General features: G+C 34.4%; 1 protein-coding gene across 5 annotated transcripts in view; it reads right to left on the bottom strand.

Moving 5' to 3' along the window:
• Window positions 1-20348, bottom strand: part of LOC121384521 (hemicentin-1-like) — a 106176-nt gene that overhangs the window by 42978 nt on the left and 42850 nt on the right. Inside the window, exon 1 of one of the 5 annotated variants that reach the window (XM_041514949.1) lies at window positions 16894-17003. The exons of the other annotated variants lie outside the window; for them this stretch is intronic. The gene's annotated coding sequence lies outside the window, so the exon portion shown is untranslated. Of the gene's footprint in view, window positions 1-16893; window positions 17004-20348 lie in introns of those variants that run through there. 5 annotated transcript variants of the gene reach the window in all.

Below are 20348 nucleotides of genomic sequence, written 5' to 3'. Positions count from 1 at the left end.
ACTGGTTTTGACAGGATTCCAGTTTTTTCAGGGTCTGGTTTCAACAAGTATGAATTTAAAAATCCCATATGAAATTCTAATAATATTTAACTTATAAAAAGTATTGAACTATGTGTTTCTTTGTAAATAAGTAATGAAGAATACCTTATTTTTCTGGAAAATATATATCCTTTCAAATTGCAAGTCTTCCCAACGTGGATTTTGCACACAAAAACACCTCTTTCTAGAGCTCTATAAACTTATACATTATGAACCGCAATATCCAAAATCTGGACGAGATATGATTTATGTGGTAACTATGGAAACTAGTTCATACACCAATTATAAACATCAATTAACATTGTCATTTGTGGTGATGGTCATTATGTTTATGTAATGAAGATTTACTGATTTGGGTTTCAACGGTAACAACACAAATCAATAAGTTAGTCGCAACAGTGCGTCTGTGTTGCATATCTAAATGATGGGTATTGTCCAAAATTTTCCACTCGTCTGGCTCTGTTACAAGCCAGCACTTATTAAGAAGGGAGGCTGTGAAGCTCTAATGTCTCCTCGTAATTACCAATCAGAAGCCTTGTACTATCAGGAACAGTGAGTGCCCACATGATTCAACAAAATCCAGCCAACATATGAAACTTGTCTAACTTGTTTTTGTAGACACCTCATGCAATATAGTAAAACAATTACCACAGTATGTATGTACATACAGTGAAACCTCTCAAGACCAGACCCTCTGTAAACCGGAATTTCCTCAAAACCGAAAATTTACCTCTCTAAACCAGACCCCTCTTTAAACCGAACATTTGTCTTGGTTAGAGGGGTTTCACTGTATATATATTCAATGGTCAAACTGAAATTTATAAAACAAACAAATAATTAACTTTTACAAATATGGAGTAGGTATATGTATATATTCATGAAATATGAATGAAGTTAGTAAGTAATAGTAAATACTTTTAAGCCAAACACTTTCTGTTAGCCATATCATATAAATAGATGCATTAGCAACCAGCTAATTTAATTAAGGACAGGTCAGATACATGCATGCACACATGCGCGCGCACACACGGAGACTGTTGAAACACTTCTTTGTATCATGTGTAGTTTAGAAAGCAGTATATACATGTAGTCAATCAACCAATGAGGTTATTGGTTTTTACAAGTATAAAACTGACATTGATACTACATGTTTATATAACATTTCCTAAATTATGTAAAAGCTCAAGAGATAAGATATTATTACAAATTTATGATAAATATATTCCTGTAAGAGGAAAAAAACACATATCCCTTGAGTCTTAATCACATTATAGGAAACACATTATAGGAAAAACAAGAACAGGTTGATGGGGGAGGGGGGTGTGGGGGCAGGATGTTGCCCATTGGTAAAGTGTCATCTGATGCACAGTCAGTTTAGGATTGATCTTCATGGTGGGTCCTGTTGGCTATTTCTCGTTCCAGCCAGTGCTCAACAACTGGTGTCACAAAGGCCTTGGTATATACTACCCTGTCTGTGAGAAAATGCATAATAAAAGATCTCTTGCTACTAATCCAAAATGTAGACTAGCAGGTTTCCTTTCTAATTATCACTGTGGTGCTTAATTATATGTCTGATCATCTCTGATGCCATATAACCATAATTAAAATGTGCTGAGTATGCTGTTAAATAAAACATTTCTTTCTTTATTTCTACATGTAGGGCTGGAAAGCAATACCCGTTAGATAAAATTAGGGTGCCTAAATATTCAATATCATGATTTAAAGGCATACTGTCATGGATTTAAGGACCTTATTTCTCTAAAATTGGATAGATAAAAATTACATTAATTGTTGGAAACCAAATCTAGCTATCGCATCACCTTAACTGTACCATGATGGAGTGAAATCCATGTCAACCCTCTCAGCAATTTTAGTTTTTGAATTATGGACCATTGCCATAATTCAATTATTTTTACAAAATATCATTAATAAATGGAGTATGGTGGTTATGAAGATGGTTGAATAAAGTTCATTTAGGGACAAATCAAATTATTTGTGTTCAGGTAATACTTTGTTAGACCATTAAATAGGTCAGTGGTCTGTGACAATATGCCTTTTAACAATGACTTCAGCTGCTGAGTAATAAATATATGAAAATATTATTGTTGCTGACCATGCATAAATGTTTAATTATTTAGTTTCAAAACATTACACCATCAACTCCTGATTTTTGTTTTCATCCACTCCCTTTAAAGGGACAGACCCCAGTTTTTAAACACTAAGGCATATTTTTCACTATTAGAACCATTTAAGATCACTGAAATCAAATATTACTTTTATTTTATTGTTTAGATATTAGTGTTTCTGGTCATCTTGGTGTTTCTAATACAACAAAACGCATTTTTCATATTTTCAAAAATGCACGTGTGTCTGCGAAATAACAGTTATGGAGTCGGGTTTTAGTCTATTTTAACAATATTTTACAATTTCAATGTCACAGACTTGTTTCACTCTCTTGTAACGTTTTACAAATGTGTTACAGGTTTGTAACTTAACCAAACTTAGTGTCCAGATTTACGGGTTGAAACTAGGGTCCGCGCCTTCAAGAAACAATGTTAATGCTATTGATATGTTGGTATTTTCAATCACTCATGGATGAAAAGTGCTGTTTGATATAAATCTATGTACCAGTATCTGCCAAATAATAGAAATAAATTAATACACGACATACATATAAAACCATTAGACATAACAGAATGAAGACTTAATACCCCGTACTAATGGCTTGACAACAATTTCTGAAATTTCTCAAACCTGTCATGCCAAGAGCCGTATCTGATTAACATAAAAAATCCAACAAGACATCAAAGTCGTATGGGTATGCCTCATTTTCTACTGGCGGCCAGTGACTTGCCATGGTACATTAAACTGAACAGTATTCATCACTTGGTGTGCTGTCATGTGGACTGGGTATCATAATAGCACTCTAATAGGTATAGATTAACCTCAAATACAAGTTCAAAGTGGAGGCTCTTTGTCATGAAAGCAGCACTGATGGCAGTAGTGTGCCATCATACTCAGCATAGAGTCCCTGCCACAGTTGTATGATTTACAGTATACCAGTGGTGTGTATACAATGTAATGATATCGTGGTGGCAGTAGTGTGCCATCATACTCAGCATAGAGTCCCTGTCACAGTTGTGTGACTATACAGTATACCAGTGGTGTGTATACAATGTAATGATATCGTGGTGGCAGTAGTGTGCCATCATACTCAGCATAGAGTCCCTGTCACAGTTGTGTGACTATACAGTATACCAGTGGTGTGTATACAATGTAATGATATCGTGGTGGCAGTAGTGTGCCATCATACTCAGCATAGAGTTCCTGTCACAGTTGAGTGACTATACAATATACCAGTGGTGTGTATACAATGTAATGATATCGTGGTGGCAGTAGTGTGCCATCATACTCAGCATAGAGTGACTATACAGTATACCAGTGGTGTGTATACAATGTAATGATATCATGGTGGCAGTAGTGTGCCATCATACTCAGCATAGAGTCCCTGACATAGTTGTGTGACTATACAGTATACCAGTGGTGTGTATACAATGTAATGATATCGTGGTGGCAGTAGTGTGCCATCATACTCAGCATAGAGTCCCTGACATAGTAGTGTGACTATATAGTATACCAGTGGTGTGTATACAATGTAATGATATCGTGGTGGTAGTAGTGTGCCATCATACTCGGCATAGAGTCCCTGACATAGTAGTGTGACTATATAGTATACCAGTGGTGTGTATACAATGTAATGATATCGTAGTGGCAGTAGTGTGACATCATACTCAGCATACAGTCCCTGCCACAGTTGTATGATTTACAGTATACCAGTGGTGTGTATAAAATGTAATGATATTGTGGTGGCAGTAGTGTGCCATCATACTCAGCATACAGTCCCTGCCACAGTTGTATGATTTACAGTACACCAGTGGTGTGTATACAGTATGATATCATGGTGGCAGTAGTGTGCCATCATACTCAGCATAGAGTCCCTGTCACAGTTGTATGATTTACAGTATACCAGTGGTGTGTATACAATGTAATGATATTGTGGTGGCAGTAGTGTGCCATCATACTCGGCATACAGTCCCTGCCACAGTTGTATGATTTACAGTATACCAGTGGTGTGTATACAATGTAATGATATTGTGGTGGCAGTAGTGTGCCATCATACTCAGCATACAGTCCCTGCCACAGTTGTATGATTTACAGTACACCAGTGGTGTGTATACAGTATGATATCATGGTGGCAGTAGTGTGCCATCATACTCAGCATAGAGTCCCTGTCACAGTTGTATGATTTACAGTACACCAGTGGTGTGTATACAACTAGGGTAATGATATCGTGGTGGAGGAAACCCGCTACATTTTTTCTAATGCAGCAAGGGATCTTTTACATGCACTTTCCCATAGACAGGAAATGACACACCACAGCTTTGACCAGTTGTGGCGCACTAGATGGAATGAGAAAAAACCCAATTGTTTGAATGAATCCACTGAGGTGGTTTGATCCTGCGATGCAAGCATCTCAAGCGAGCACTCAACTGACTGAGCTAAATCCCAGCCCTAAGAAAAGAAAATAGCAAATTTCTATAGATCGTTTCATCTATCTGTCTATTCATATGTCTGTATTTCTGTGTGTGTGTGTGTGTGTGTGTGTGTGTGTGTGTGTGTGCATGGGCGTGTGTATGTGTGTGTTTGTCCATCTATGCCTTTGTTTCAACCCCTGTAATTGCCCACAGCAATCAGCAATGACGTTGAGATTATTATGGAGTTTTTAATTCTCCATGGCATTTTCTTGCCTTAGACTATATTCAGGTTTTTTTTTCAATGGCAGGTTTTTTTGCTGTGGACATTTTTTTAATTGCAGTGTTTTTTTGTATGTATGCAAGGAGAGAAATTTATTTTGTGGAGTAGGAAGCAGAAAAGCAATCTTTACTTCTCAGATTTCAAGATGGAGGCAGATGCTAAAAATTAAGAAGCAGTTTTAGAAATTAAGTCTTAAAATTAGACTTATAGTGTAACTTCTTAACAGCAATGTGGAAGGCTTGAGACAAAAGTGGATAAATAAATAAGATTTATATTGTCATTTCTGAAAATCTAGGAAAGCAAAAGCTCCTTGTGGAGTTTATTTTCAACTGTTGCCAGCTCCCTGTCAATTTTGAGCCTTGTGTTTGTAAATCTATGTCTGTCTGTCCACATGGTTATGTCTGTCTCTCTGTCTATTGGTTTACAGCACACCACATTACAGTTATCATAATGTGTCAAGAAAGTCTTTCTTTACTAATGTGAATCTTGTGCACAGTTTAAAAACATACATGAACCGTATCACACTCAGGAAGTGTTAGCACACCAAGAGACAATGATGTTGTCTGACAAGATCAGGTAACATCACGACTTTCCATATTTCGTGTGCTGAGTTTGTCGGACAGCATCAAGAGATCTGTATTAACACAGACCGTGTTGCATCACATGAAGGACAAAACTAGTCAGACTATCACGACCAGTGGTCAGTGAGAAACACAACACCAGAATGCCATGTCAAGTGGTCAGAATGTCACGACAAGTGGTCAGTGATTGACCAATCTGTTTGTGTTTTCCTTCACATCTAGAAGTGGTCAGTGATGGACAACCAGAAATGGTCTTATCCAAAATCATGGTTTTCAAGAAAACAGTATTTCAAGTTAGAATTTTTTGTTAAATCTGAAAAGTAAGCAATTTTATGTTTTAGTTAAATTATATAGCTCTTCATCACTCCTGCTATAGATGTGTGCCTCTAAAAATGTATCTTACGAAAAAACAAACACCAAAACACTCCACAATAAAATGCCATAGCCATAAGCATTACAAGATGCCAGCAACTTGTGGGTGAGGTGACGGTGTGGACAAGGGATCAATTATATATTAATTTGCCTTTTAATCTTCAATATGTGAGACACAGGCCCCCATCCCCTGCTTCCCTTTCTAGTAATGGAAAACTGTAACAATTTCCTCTGAAGAATATCAGAATTATCAAATGTCGGACATCCAGTAGCTGATGATTAATAAATCAAGGTACTCTGGTGGTGTCATTTTAATAAGTGGACATAACCAGTTCTAGTTGTTATTTCTCAGTGATAGACCAGCATTTCTCTCATTCTTAGGTCACATTGTAGGATAGAAAAAGTACACCCTTGGTGGTGGAAATTTCAACCCTGGGATTGGGCAAGCATCATCCCAGGCCAAACGTTTCACCACCTCGGGTGTATGTTTTCCATCCCACATGATCACTTATGATGGAAGTCTTATAATCTATGTTTTCCCCCAAACTTCATGGCGGTGAAATGTGTCATACAGCAGATGTGATGGACAAATTCCTCCCACTCTGTGTGTTGCTACAACACAGAGAAGCCAAGCCAGCCCGCTCACCGTGATTCAGTGATAGTACATTATGATATGGCTAACTCAGTCACACCACGTTAGATATGGCTAACTGTATCACGGAACTGCGGGGAGAGTAAACATGCAGCTTAGTTGGGGATACTTGTCAGATTTTATCTCAATCAATCCACTGGATTGAAAATGAACAAAAACAAACATTTTCCACTCCAGTCATAATAGTTCAATGATGTGAGAAAGAAAAATATTTGTAAATTTGTTTTAATAAATGGAATTGTATTTGCCATTAACAGAAAAATCTGGAAAAACTCATAAGGGAATAATAAAATAAATGCTAAATTTTCACACTTTTTTTCAAAATGGATGAGACACTGGATTTAATTTTTTATTTTATATTTTCAGGACATTGGAAGTAACTAACACTGAGCATCATTTATGTTTAAATTATTATTATTATTTATTTATTTTTTGCCGATGAAACATAACATGGGTGGACTTTTATCCTCATGGCATGTGGAGAGAAAATCTGGGATTTATTTTATTATGGCCTAAGAGATTGATATTTTAGAGTAAAGGTTTTTCTTTTTTCTTTTTCTCTGTACATATTTTCATGCAGCTTTCAGTCAATTTCTTGTTCTCAAATATACAGAGGAACTGAGAGGATATTTCATGTTTTTTGTCAAATATGATTTATATTTTATCGAGTGAAGTTTGCAATCATCTCTCCCAAGTCGCGCTTGCACGACGAGTGTGATACAATTGCAAACTTCACTAGATTGATTATATATTTATTATATAACTTTCGGCAATTTACCTTTATTTTTAAAATGCCAAAAGCAAGATAGTTCCGGCTTTCTTACAGTGAAGATAACACTTTCTACAGTGACGATAACACATTTTAGAGTCACTGAGTAACTGATAACACTTTTATTTCACTGATATTTTAAGATATTTCACTAAATGTTATATCATAAATGTATTTACATCCAATATAATTAAGTTAATATCAAGTTATTCCTTAACTTGTGAGCAGTGCTTGGCCTTTTCATCTCATTAATGTTATTTTATCCTTATTTCTATGCTTATATTCAATTAAGGTTCAAGCCTACTGTCCTGGGCACACACCTCAGTTATCTGCATGGGTCTGTCTGTCTAGGACATTATTATAGCATTTAATTAAAATCAGCACAGAAATGACAAGCACATCCAGATTTTGATTTCCTGTGTTTTCCAAAGCATGGGTCAGCAGACAAAAGGTATAACATTCAAGAGAGGATAGACGCACATGGGAAAATATCTCCAGTGAAGAAGAAAAACAGTTTTGCAAACCGCTCTGTATCATCTTCAAATACAGATTAATGTCAGACTTAATACACTAAGGTGCTCAGTATTTTCTCAGGTCCGGTAAGAAAACAGTTTGTCAACAACACATGACAGATGAAATGCCACAACATAAGCTTGCCACATTCACTGGCTAACAACCGAAACGGAGTCTATAACTGTGCAAGTGAAAATCTTCTCACAGACTAACTTGACTCCTGACTTCACTGTTTGAACAATCGTCCTCAATGTTCCACAGTATAATCTACCACAACATTTAAACATAAACAGTAAAAGTTAAAGTTTGTTTTGTTTAACGACACCACTAGAGCACATTGATTAAATAATCAACAGCTAGTGGATGTCAAACATTTGGTAATTCTGGTATAGTCTTAGAGAAGAAACCCGCTACATTTTTCCATTAGCAGCAAGGGATCTTTTTTATGCACTTTCCCAGAGATAGGAAAGCACATACCACGGCCTTTGAGCAGTTGTGGTGCACTGGTTGGAACGATAGCAGCAGGAAGTCAAGTTCATAATCTTGCAGTCAGGACATTGGAGTTTTAAAGATAAAAACAGTTTTCATATCTGCCAAGCAAATGATGTTTTAATTTATTTTATCTTTCATATCTACCACCCACTGCCTATCATTTTCATCAAATAATATTAAATATATATATATGACCAGAATTCTCTTAGAAAAGATAAGGGCTGGATGATTAATGGAGACAAGCAAAGAAACAATACCTACAGCCATGTGGTGACTAACATGTGGTAGCTGCATCATAAAATGAGTTTGAGAAAATCCATTGCTGCCACATAGGCTACTCTTACCAAATAGCAGAAAGGAATCTTTTATGTGCACTTTCCCCACAGACAGGACAGTGTATGTGCCCTAGCACTGAGATGGAGAAATCCTGTGTTCACTGAGGGCAAGCAATCCTATGTCCCATTGTACTGCAGACGAGTTTTCTACCACTGAATTTTATCCCACCCCAATGGAATTGAGATGCCAAAGTTTTGCTAAAGTGAACCTTCCAAACAAGAAGAACTCCATGTGGCTTTGGGAATAAAAACTCAGTAGTAGTTACTTAATAGTGATGTTCCAGTGATCAATAATAACAGAAAATTGATCCATTTGGATCTACCGATGTGATGATTAATTATAAAAATCCATAATTGATTGTGTGGGGAAACTGCTAACTGTAACTGTTCCTCCAGTTTAGATGGTGGAATTGATGTAATATGTTAGGGTTGGGGTTTATTTTTATGAAATTGTTTTAAAATAGTGACCATTAAAGGTAAAATTACCATTTGTTGGGTCTAGATTAGGGTGAACATTAACAATACATGTAGAAAGAAAGAAAGAAATGTTTTATTTAACAACGCACTCAACACATTTTTTCATTTTACAGTTATATGGTGTCAGACATATGGTTAAGGACCACACAGATATTGAGAGAGGAAACCCGCTGTCGCCACTTCATGGGCTACTCTTTTCGATTAGCAGCAAGAGATCTTTTATATGCACCATCCCACAGACGACAGGATAGTACATACCACAGCCTTTGTTATACCAGTTGTGGAGCACTGGCTGGAACAAGAAATTGCCCAATGGGTCCACCGACGGGGATCAATCCCAGCTTAACCACTGGGCTACGGCCCGCTCCCAATACATGTAGGTGCACAGTTATTATAATTCAAGTTCTTCTTATATGTTCATAAATAATTGATCATTTGTTGCCAACTGATTATAACCAATGATTGATGATAAAACTGCAACCGATTTCCAACACTATTACTTACTAACATCACAATGAGTGAATATACAGAATTAATGTTTCTCCAGTAGATGGAGATGTAAAACATGCAAACAAGCTTTTAAAATGAAACAAAAATATTGTAACACTTTAACCAAACTTTTAAAATTTTGTTTTGAATTTTATACAGTTTATAGACAAAAACACCACATTTTTAGTGACTGACAATACTTTACCTTTTTTAGTTACCAGGGCCCTGTTTTACACAGTGATCTTAGCGCTAAGATTACCGTAAGTGCACAAGGTAATCTTAGCGCTAAGATTACCATAAGTGCACAAGGTGATCTTAGTGCTAAGATTACCATAAGTGCACAAGGTGATCTTAGTGCTAAGATTACCATAAGTGCACAAGGTGATCTTAGTGCTAAGATTACCATAAGTGCACAAGGTGATCTTAGTGCTAAGACTGCTTGGTAAAATGGGGCCCTGATTTGTTAATACATTTACAGTTTAACTTTTAAAACGTCCCACACATTGGAATATGAGAGTTTAAATGTACTGACAGCTACATGTATTGTTTTATTTACAATGTGTTCTTGTTTTAAATCTATATTCATGGTGGATGCCAAGACAATTTATCAAAATATTTCCACTTATTGACATGAAACGGAAATCAATAAACATACTGTTTGCTTTAATACAGCTGGAACAAATAACCGCCAAAATAAATACTGACTCCAGACATAATAGCAACCAATAATAATCAATACTAATAAATTAAAGGTACTTTCTACAATTTAATGCTTTAACCATTGGGCTCTATATAAAAGGTTTTTTTGTTAATGACCGGCTAAAGGATGTCAAATATTTGGTAATTCTGACAGTCTCTCAGCTGAAACCTGCTACATTTTTCCATTAGCAGCAAGAGATCTTCTAAATGCAGGGCAGTACATACCACAGATATACCAGTCATAGGAGTAAAAACCCAATGGTACCACCATGGTTTGATCCTATGGCACCAAGCACAGGGATGTAGCCCTGTGGTAAAGCATTTGCTTGAAGCGCAGTCAGTTTGGGATTAATCCCCGTCGGTGGGCCTATTGAACTATATCTCATTCCTGTCAGTGCTCCACAACTGGTATATTAAAGGCTGTGATATGTGCTATTCTATCAGTGGGATGGTGCATATAAAAGATCCCTAGCTGCTAATCGAAAATAGTATCCCATAAAGTGGCAACAGCAGGTTTCCTCTCTCAATATCTGTGTGGTTCTTAACCATATGTCCGACACCATATACCTGTTAATAAAATGTGTTGAATGCGTCGTTAAATAAAACATTTCTTTCCTTCCTTCCTTCTGTACATCCTGTGGTTAGACCTCAATGAATGATTAACAACACCCCAGCATGAAACGCATATCGGCTATTGGGTGCTGAACTGAGATAAATGAGAATAACTGCAGCAAGAGCAGCAAAAGATTAACTAAACAGGTACTGGTATGGGATATTATGCATATCTCCACAGTATCATAAATTATGATCTGGAATAAAGAAAATATAAAAAGTAGGGGGTTTATTTTAACTCTGAGCTGTCATCAGAAATCAAGGACAGGTATAGTTTTCAAGGGCACTATATAAAAATCTAGAGATATTTTTCATCTCATAAAATAAATCATAAGCCTTTGACAGTGATGCTCCAATGGGCATCAAGTGGGATTGATCCCACAACCCACCACACCTCCATCAAGTGCTCTCAGTCCCCGAGTTGTATCCTGATCTGTCTCATCTTTCTGAACTGTGAGAGGTGCAATAAAGAAATGATTTATGGCAGCCATTAGCAGTCTGACAAGAACATAATGCATAACACCACAGATTACACTGGCGTGGTGTTACTTTTTAAACCCAACTTGTAAAGCATTACTTTTTATTAGCTTTAAATATATTGCCTGACATTATAAAAAAGTGTGATGGCTTGGTCGGTGTCTGATTTACACAGATTTACAATCTAAAGAAAGGCCAAGCATTCTATTAAGCAATGGTTCTGCTTTGCCGAATATGTAGTAGAGACGATATATAATAACCAGATATCAGATATAAATCAAAGTTGGATTTTCTTACCACAGCAGGAAAAGACTTGACATGTTTTGTGTCAGGTTTAGTTAATGACAGTCAAACCTGCTCAAGTGACTACCTCTGCTGAGTGACCATCTGGCTTAATAGGAAGGCTGCAAATTTGACATGATTTCGTGCTACCTCAAATCCGAGATTTTTTGGTTGAAAGCGTAGGATTATAAGATTGAATGCCAAAATATCTATATTACATCATTTTATGATTCTGGCAGAATTGTGACAAAATTCTCTTTTACAGCTTCTTAACAGATGGAAGGAAAGAAAGAAATTATTTATTTAACAACACACAACACTTTTTATTTACGGTTATATGGCATTATACGGTTACGGACCACATATATATTGAAAGAGGAAACCCGCTGTTGCCATTTCATTGGCTACCCTTTTCGATTAGCGGCAAGGGATCTTTTATATGCACCATCCAACAGACAGGATAGCACATACCATGGCCTTTGATATACCAGTTGTGGTGCACTGGCTGGAACGAGAAATAGCCCAATGGGCCCACCGACGGGATCGATCTTAGACCGACCACACATCAAGTGAGCACTTTACCACTGGGCTACGTCCCGCCCCAACTACATAGTGGGAGAAAGTTGATGGTTATAGCTTTGTGTTAATATGAACATTCTAATGATTACACCAATCATATGAGTACCTAAACAGTGCACCTCAACTGGTCAAAGGCCGTGGTATGTGCTTTCCCGTCTGTGGGAAAGTGCAGATAAAAAATGCCTTGCTGCATTTAAGAAAATGTAGTGGGTTTCCTCTGATGACTATGTGTTAGAACTACCAAATGTTTGACATCCAACAGCTGATGATTAATTAATCAATGTGCTCTAGTGATGTTGTTAAGCAAAACAAATGTTTTCTTTAACTTTAAGTAACTTCATCTGAGGATTGTGATGGAGGTAGGAATGGAAGAGAAAACAAATCTGTACTGAGATGGCGAATGAAGGAGATTGTGGTAGCAATAATAGTGTTACAGAGACAAGAAGGAAGAAAGGAAATGTTTTGTTGAACGACAAACTCTACACATTTCATTTATGGTTATATGGCATTGGAAATATGGTTAAGGACCACACAGATATTGAGAGAGGAAACCCGCTGTCACCACTTCATGGGCTACTCTTTTCAATTAGCAGCAAGGGATCTTTTATATGCACCATCCCATAGACAGGATAGCACATACCATGACCTTTGATGTACCAGTCGTGGTGCACTGGCAGGAACGAAAATTAACCCAATGGGCCCACTGACGAGGATCGATCCGACTGTGCATCAAGCGAGTGCTTTATCGCGCCACACAGAGACAAGAAGTCAAACTGAAAAAAGTACCTTATTTACCCCTGAAATAAGCTGTAGTCAGCGTAACTGATAAGTATGTTATGTGGTATTTCTCAGTCATAACACGACTCAGTTTTATATATATATATATATATATATACTAATATCTATACAAATTCATGTAACCGAACAATCAGTTACTTAGATTACAAATCAGGTGAACTGACTTGTGACTACCTACCTAAGATTTTGAAATATTAGATGTGAATGGAAAAGTGATGTGTGTGGAGATAGATGGAAATTGTTGAATCAGTAATAATGATGCAGGTTTGGTGGTGATAGTGATGATAATGGTGGTGTAGACATAAAGAATGGAAAATGATATTTATGTGTATTCAAGTGGATAGAATTTTTTTTAACAATGAGGAAGTTACAGGGATGTACAATGTCGGTTCATATACTTACCATTTGTGTTGGGGTGTCGTTAAACATGCATTCATTCATTCATTCATTCATTGTACAATGTCGATGGTGACATTGATAGGGTGTGTGGGGGGGGGGGGGGGGGGGGGAATGCAGATAAATACTGAAAGAGATTGTGATAACTTAGCGTGCTACAGGATCCATTTGCATCAAAAGGGGACCAACGAGTTACATGATAGGTGAGGAAAGTTGAGATGAGATCAGGAATTGCATTTTGTTATTGTTTAACAATTACTGCATATTTAAATATTTTTGAAAAATAAATTAAGAAAAAACCCCTAAAAACTAACACATATACCCAAAAATATATATTTGGTTAATGTTCATATACATACCAATATATATAAGGTTTTATATTAAAAGTGTACCCAAAGGTCAAATTAAAAATACTGTTCCTGCCTTTGATACAGGGTCTCTTTAACAGATATTTTAAATAGCAACAGAAACAGTTGCTGTTTACAAAATTGATGCTCACGGAATTAATTTTAAATATATTACTAACAATGGTATATCCAGTATTTTATTACATTAGTACACCACATTATTTGAATGTAATATGCAATTTGTTCCATTAATAACAGAGAAGCATTTCAAAATATCTGTAATAAAAACATTAAGATATTTGAAAGGCAGCTAGTGTTCAATAGATACTACATTCCAAAAGAATATTTTCACATCTTCTTCAATGCTTCCTTGTAACTGAAGTTTGTAATTTTCTTTTCCTCTCATGTAACTCAATCCCAACAGGTTTCCCCCGGTAAAAACCCCAACTAATTTATGAGTTCCCTCTTTCCTAATACAGATCTGCAGGTAAAAGTATCTTTGAAGCCGATACTGTACCCTGTTATCAGAGGGTATTATACAGTAAAAACGTACTAGCCTTACACAATGATGTCACCCTAGCAAGTAATTATAAATAAATACAAATATAATCAGGACCACCCAGAGTTTACAGAAATAACCAAGAGGTAGATAACAAGATCTCTGCACTTCACTGAGTTAACATGTCAACAAATATTTCTCAGTGGATTTAGACTTCTTTTTTTCTTAATTCAGCTTATCATGGAGGGTACTGTATTACCACTTTAAACCAAATAAAAACATACGGGTTCCTGTTCTTTATTACCAGTATTTTAGTCTTAATACACTGGTAAGTCTATCTATAATAATCAACTGCAGCATTAACATATTGTTAAGTATTTGATAATCAGCTATTGTCTTAACAAACTGTTAAGTATATATGATAGTCAATAGCAGTCTTCTTAATAAACTATTAATTATATGATAGTCAACAGTAGTGTTAATAAATTGGTAAGTACTAGTATATGATATTCAGCAGTAGTCTTAATATACTGTTAAATACATGTATATGAGCAGTCTTAATAAACTATCAAGTACATGTATATGATTGTCAATAGCAGTCTTAATAAACTGGTAGGTGTTTTTTATTATTAACTATAGGCTGAATAAACTGTTAAATATATGATAATCAACTGTAGTCATATTAAACTAGTAACGGTGTATGATATCAACTGTAGTCTTATTAAACTGGTGGTTTAGATCAACTGTAAATGACATAGCAAAATATCAAACTGATTTAGGATTACGATGCTAGAGAGTGGTGCATGTCCACTGTTTAATGACACTACTAGAGCACATTGATTAATTAATCATCAGCTATAGGATGTCAAACATTTGGTAATTATGACTTGTAGTCATCAAAGAAAACCTGCTACATTTTTTCTAATGCAGCAAGGGATCTTTTATATGCATTTTCCATAGACAGAAAAGCACATACCACAGCCTTTGATCAGTTATGGTGCACTGGTTGGAACAAGAAAAAACCCAATCAGTTGAGTGGATCCACTGAGGTGGTTCGATCCTGTGATGCAAGCACCTCAGGCGAGCACTCAACCAACTGAGCTAAATCTCACTCTTTAGTGACATTTAACACCACGGGTAATGGTGAAAGGACATTTTAGCCAAACACAGTTCATTGTTTCATTATTCTATGATTCACCATCTGACGTGGAGTTTACAATATAACAAAACATTTGAATCTTTTTCATAGAGTTATAAATTATTTTATAAATTTTATCCCAAACCTTTAGCACTAAATTAGTAAAATATATTCCACATAGATATATATTTTATACATACTAATCAATTAAAAGAAATTTGTCCAGTAATATGTATAAACTCAAAATACAACTAAATTTTTTTAGGAGTTTTAGAAAACAAATCTGAAAACTGAAATAGATTTTCTTTTTTTTTTTAAACCTCAGACAAACTCAACACCCCAAAACATTGGTCACTTCCAGACAGTAGATATTACACTGAAATCTACTTCATCACTGTAGATATGCTATTTAAATTATACCCTTTTTATTGTGAACTTGGAATGATATATCCAAGCAATCATCAAATATTTTTAATAATTTTAAAATCAGAAGTAGCAAAGAATAAATTATAAAATAAAAATAATAAAAAACTAAAAATGTAATTTTAATCAAATTTAATTCTTAATAATTAAAAAACACAAATCTGATATGGTGGTCATATTCTCATATCAATCAGAACAACAAAATAATGTAAAACCCACGAACCATTTCCAAAGCTCAATTCATATTTAGATTCAGTACAATGAATCCAACACTTGCATAGTACTGTTAAAGGGGCTATGTGTGGTATTCAATGTGGTAACTTTGTGATGTAAAACATGCTGTAATAGCCACTTAGAACTGTCTGGTGATATAATGCTGGTTACAGAAGCCTGAGGGTAATACCCACAGCCATATAGCCCAGGGATTAATGATAACACATGATGTATCCACCCAGGTGACAATCTTTAGAATAATACTGGGCACATTAGTAATAAAAATGTTGGCTATAAGCGATGAACAGCGAGCAAATTGAAGTGATCAACACCTCAAGGTGCGCAAAGGAAAATTATGTCACTTGTAATGGTCGTGGTAGATGTATTTCGGTATTGATATTGTCTATCAAATGTGACACACTGATAACAGTGATATGACAACAGCTAGGTGATAATACCAGTGATTGATTTTCACCTGTCGTTTAAGAGAGTTTATATGTCAGAGGTAAATTAAGTGATGACATATTTTCAGTATCAGAATATATATATAAATAACATATTATTATTAATTACTAATATATATACATTTAATTGAACAGAATAATGAATGAAAATACAAGTAAAAACTCTTTTAAAAGTGGTGGGGAAGGATCACAAAAAAAATATATATATATTTAATTTTAAAAAATGTATTTTATTTTTGATGTTGTGTTATTTTATATTAATACACTGATGAAATCTTTTTTAAAATATAATAATAAAAAGACTGAACAGTACAGAAAAATAAACTTTATATATATTTGAACAAAAAAAAGTTTTAAAAGTTAACTTTTTTCACTTTCCACTTGGTATAACCAGTAAAAAGTACAACTGTTAAGAGAAAATCAAACACTCACTTGAAACTGTCAAAATAGATTCCTCAGGTAAACATTATCCATGTTTTTGACAAATTCACACATAAAGACTAACATCATCTCTTTGTAGACCTGACAAAACTAGCCTCTCATAACACCTGCTGGTCACATGACCAGTCACATGATCTCATTCATTCACCTGGAGGTGAGCCAGTGCTGTGCGGTCTGTGTCGGAATGAATGACCATGGTAGGGCAAAACAAAACATATATCAGTTTACACGTCTGTTAAGTTGTCTTGTGAATAGCACATTTTAAAGTAAACAAGCAGTAAACAGTCTAACAAATCAACTGATTTTTTTTTCCTGCACAATAATAAAATGAAATGTTGCAACTAATTCTTTATTTATGATAACTTGCAAAAAGTTTTGTTTTAATTACTGAACGGAATTATTAATTTTAAAAATGTATAATTAAGTAAAATATTATAATGTATACCTGTACATGTATTTACAGCTTTTCTTTTATATACTCTTCCACCTAAATTAAAAAAAAAAAATACTAATAAAAAAAAAAAATATATATATATATTATTTTAGTTACAGCTTTAACTCTGTTTTTGCTAGTGGTTTTATGTGCGTATTTTTATTTTTGTCGACAGATTTCCCTGATGAAGCCTGAACAGGCAAACATTTGAATTAAAGAGGGATATATGACTTTTAAAGGAGGTTTCTGACTTTTTCTTTATATATATATATATATGTGCAAAGTTTACTGGGGTCTCAGTTATGATGTTTCTACCTTTAATGTAATCATAATTTCAAACTTAGTTTACATCTCGAAATACTGAAACATTGTTTAATACTCAGACATATTAATATACAAAGAAATAATTAAATTTCTGTCACATTCATTACAATTTAATGTCATCCCATTGGTACAGCCATAGCAATAAAAAGATTATTAGTAAGTATGTTTCAAATTTAACTGTTATCTCTGTTACGTTCAATCTGGATATGAAAAACAAGAAACCATCCACAAATTGATGTGTGAATTGACTGTTTGAGTCTTAGTCATGTGATGATTTGCCAATGATCAATTTCAAAAATTCATTGGTTGAGTTTTTTGGTGTGATGAATGATTATGAAATGAAAATGTTAACTGTAATTATCCCAACAGTTCAGATAATAAAATAAATGTGAATTCTGCTGGGGTGGTTCATTTGTTATAGACAGACAGACAGACAGACAGACAGACAGACAGACAGACAGTTTATTCAGTAAAAGACGTCTGGCCAAAAATACAATCAATTTACACAATTTAAGAGCATGCGTTACATGATTTAGTCACATAACGGCCTGGCATTTAATTTTATATTATAGTAATAGTAAGGCAGTGCATTTATAAATATTTAGTGTAAAAAAAAGTTCACCATTCATTCTCAATCTAAATACATAGTATAAGAATTTTGATAAATTTAGTAAAAAAAAATTATTTTGAGATGACATCAGATTAATGAAGATAATTGTTAATGGTAGACCAGCATTTACTTTCACAAAGGGTAAAATGTACATATTTCTCAAATAACTATATTTTTTGCATACAAATAATACATGGAGCTGATCTTCAATAAAAAAAACCTGGTTATTATCTTGACAAAAAGTGCATAATCTTCTCTCATATACTATATTATTAAACTTACCTGTATATACACATAAACCAAAACTATTACATCTAAATTTTGATAATGCAATTTGGAATCTCAAGGGGATATTCATGTGTAAATAACATTCAACATTTAATAGAGATTTATACTGATTATAGTAATAGCAAGAATCTGAACTGTTCATAGATGATGCCCATTCTTGTTGTAGAATATCATATAGTCTTTGCTTAAATATATTAATAAAACTACTGATGTCTCCCACATCCTAGCTTATCCATACAAATCCAAAACCAAGTTTGAAAAGAATTTGTTTAATGCCTGTCGCCCAAGTAGTATGACCTGCATCATCAAGAGATTTAAGCATGACATAACTCTAGTCTGGGCAATCTGAAGAGAGGAAGCTGTATTAATTTACATCAGTATTTGATAGCACAAGTCATGTAAATAAGTTGGAGAAGAGCTCTTCCACACTGACCTAATACCATATCATTTTTTACTGACTTCCCCACCTTTAAAAGGTGTTTACAAAATTTAATCTAAATGGCTTCTATTACCTTGCTTCTAGTAACATCCCAGATTTCTGACCCCTAAGTTAAAACTGGAGTTATCATAGTATCAAATATTTTAAAGCTATCAACTACACTTATATCTCCGACCCTTTTTTGGTATCTAAATAGCTAAATAGTGCCAACATGGATTTATTTTTTATAATGCATAATGTAAAGAAAATCAGATACTGAAAAAAAAAAAAAAAATATATATATATATATATATATATATATATATATATATATATATATATATATATATATATATATATATATATATATATATATATATATATATATATTAAAAAATCAACAAGATTTGTCCGATGAGGAGTGTATTGTCCTAACAATTCAACGATTCAAACTGATTGTATAACTGAAAGCTGATTCATTAGTGTAAACCAATTATACAACTGATATCTGTTGATGAAATGCCAACCAATTTCCAACCCCTTAAAACCATAATTTCCTTCTTTCCATCTTTTTTTGTTCATTGTATATTTAACAATAAAATAAAATAATGACTGACCATAAAACCCCCACAAATGAATCAGTGATGCTAATTATAGAAAATAAAACATTAAATTTTTTTTTTTTAAATGTCTTGCACTTATTTTTTAATAGCATTTTTTGACAGTATTAATAAACCTACTTGTTAATGAAAATTTTTCATGACGTCAAAGCACGGCATTAATTAATGCATTCTGTCAATAGTACACACAATCATTTCATATTCAATTTCATGATGACTTTTTACAGTCGGTTACTTTGGTAAATGAAGTTTCCGGCTGCGTTAACTCAAACATATCTTATGGCCGGCTATCTGAAGAGGTAAGCCAGCATTACGGCTAATTGAAGTAGTCGGACGGGAACAATAACTCAAATTTCTTTAACCTTCATCAGGAATGTAATTTATTTCATGAGAGCCTTCTATCGAATCATGTAGGTGGATAACTGTTACTAATTCTCTAATCCTCGACGTCTCATTTAGAACATTTCACATCGCGCACCAAACAAAAATGGATAATTTTTTCTATTATATTTCTCCTTCCAAACCAGTTCACAAGGGCCGACATCTTGATGTAATCACAAGACAAATATATTACCAGTTCTTCTTATTTGAATGGATATCAAAAGATAAGACGGGTTTAAATCAAAAGAGTTTACACAGTGCTGGAAAGAATTTCACAGTGTCATAAAGGTGTCTTTGTCTTATAACAGCAGTAAAGATCAATGACAGAAGAGAAACTTCGATCACATTAAAGCAATATGACTGATTAGATAG

This window comes from Gigantopelta aegis, chromosome 10 (assembly GCF_016097555.1).
Source record: "Gigantopelta aegis isolate Gae_Host chromosome 10, Gae_host_genome, whole genome shotgun sequence".
NCBI lineage: Eukaryota > Metazoa > Mollusca > Gastropoda > Neomphalida > Peltospiridae > Gigantopelta > Gigantopelta aegis.
This window is presented reverse-complemented; position numbering and strand designations above follow the sequence as displayed.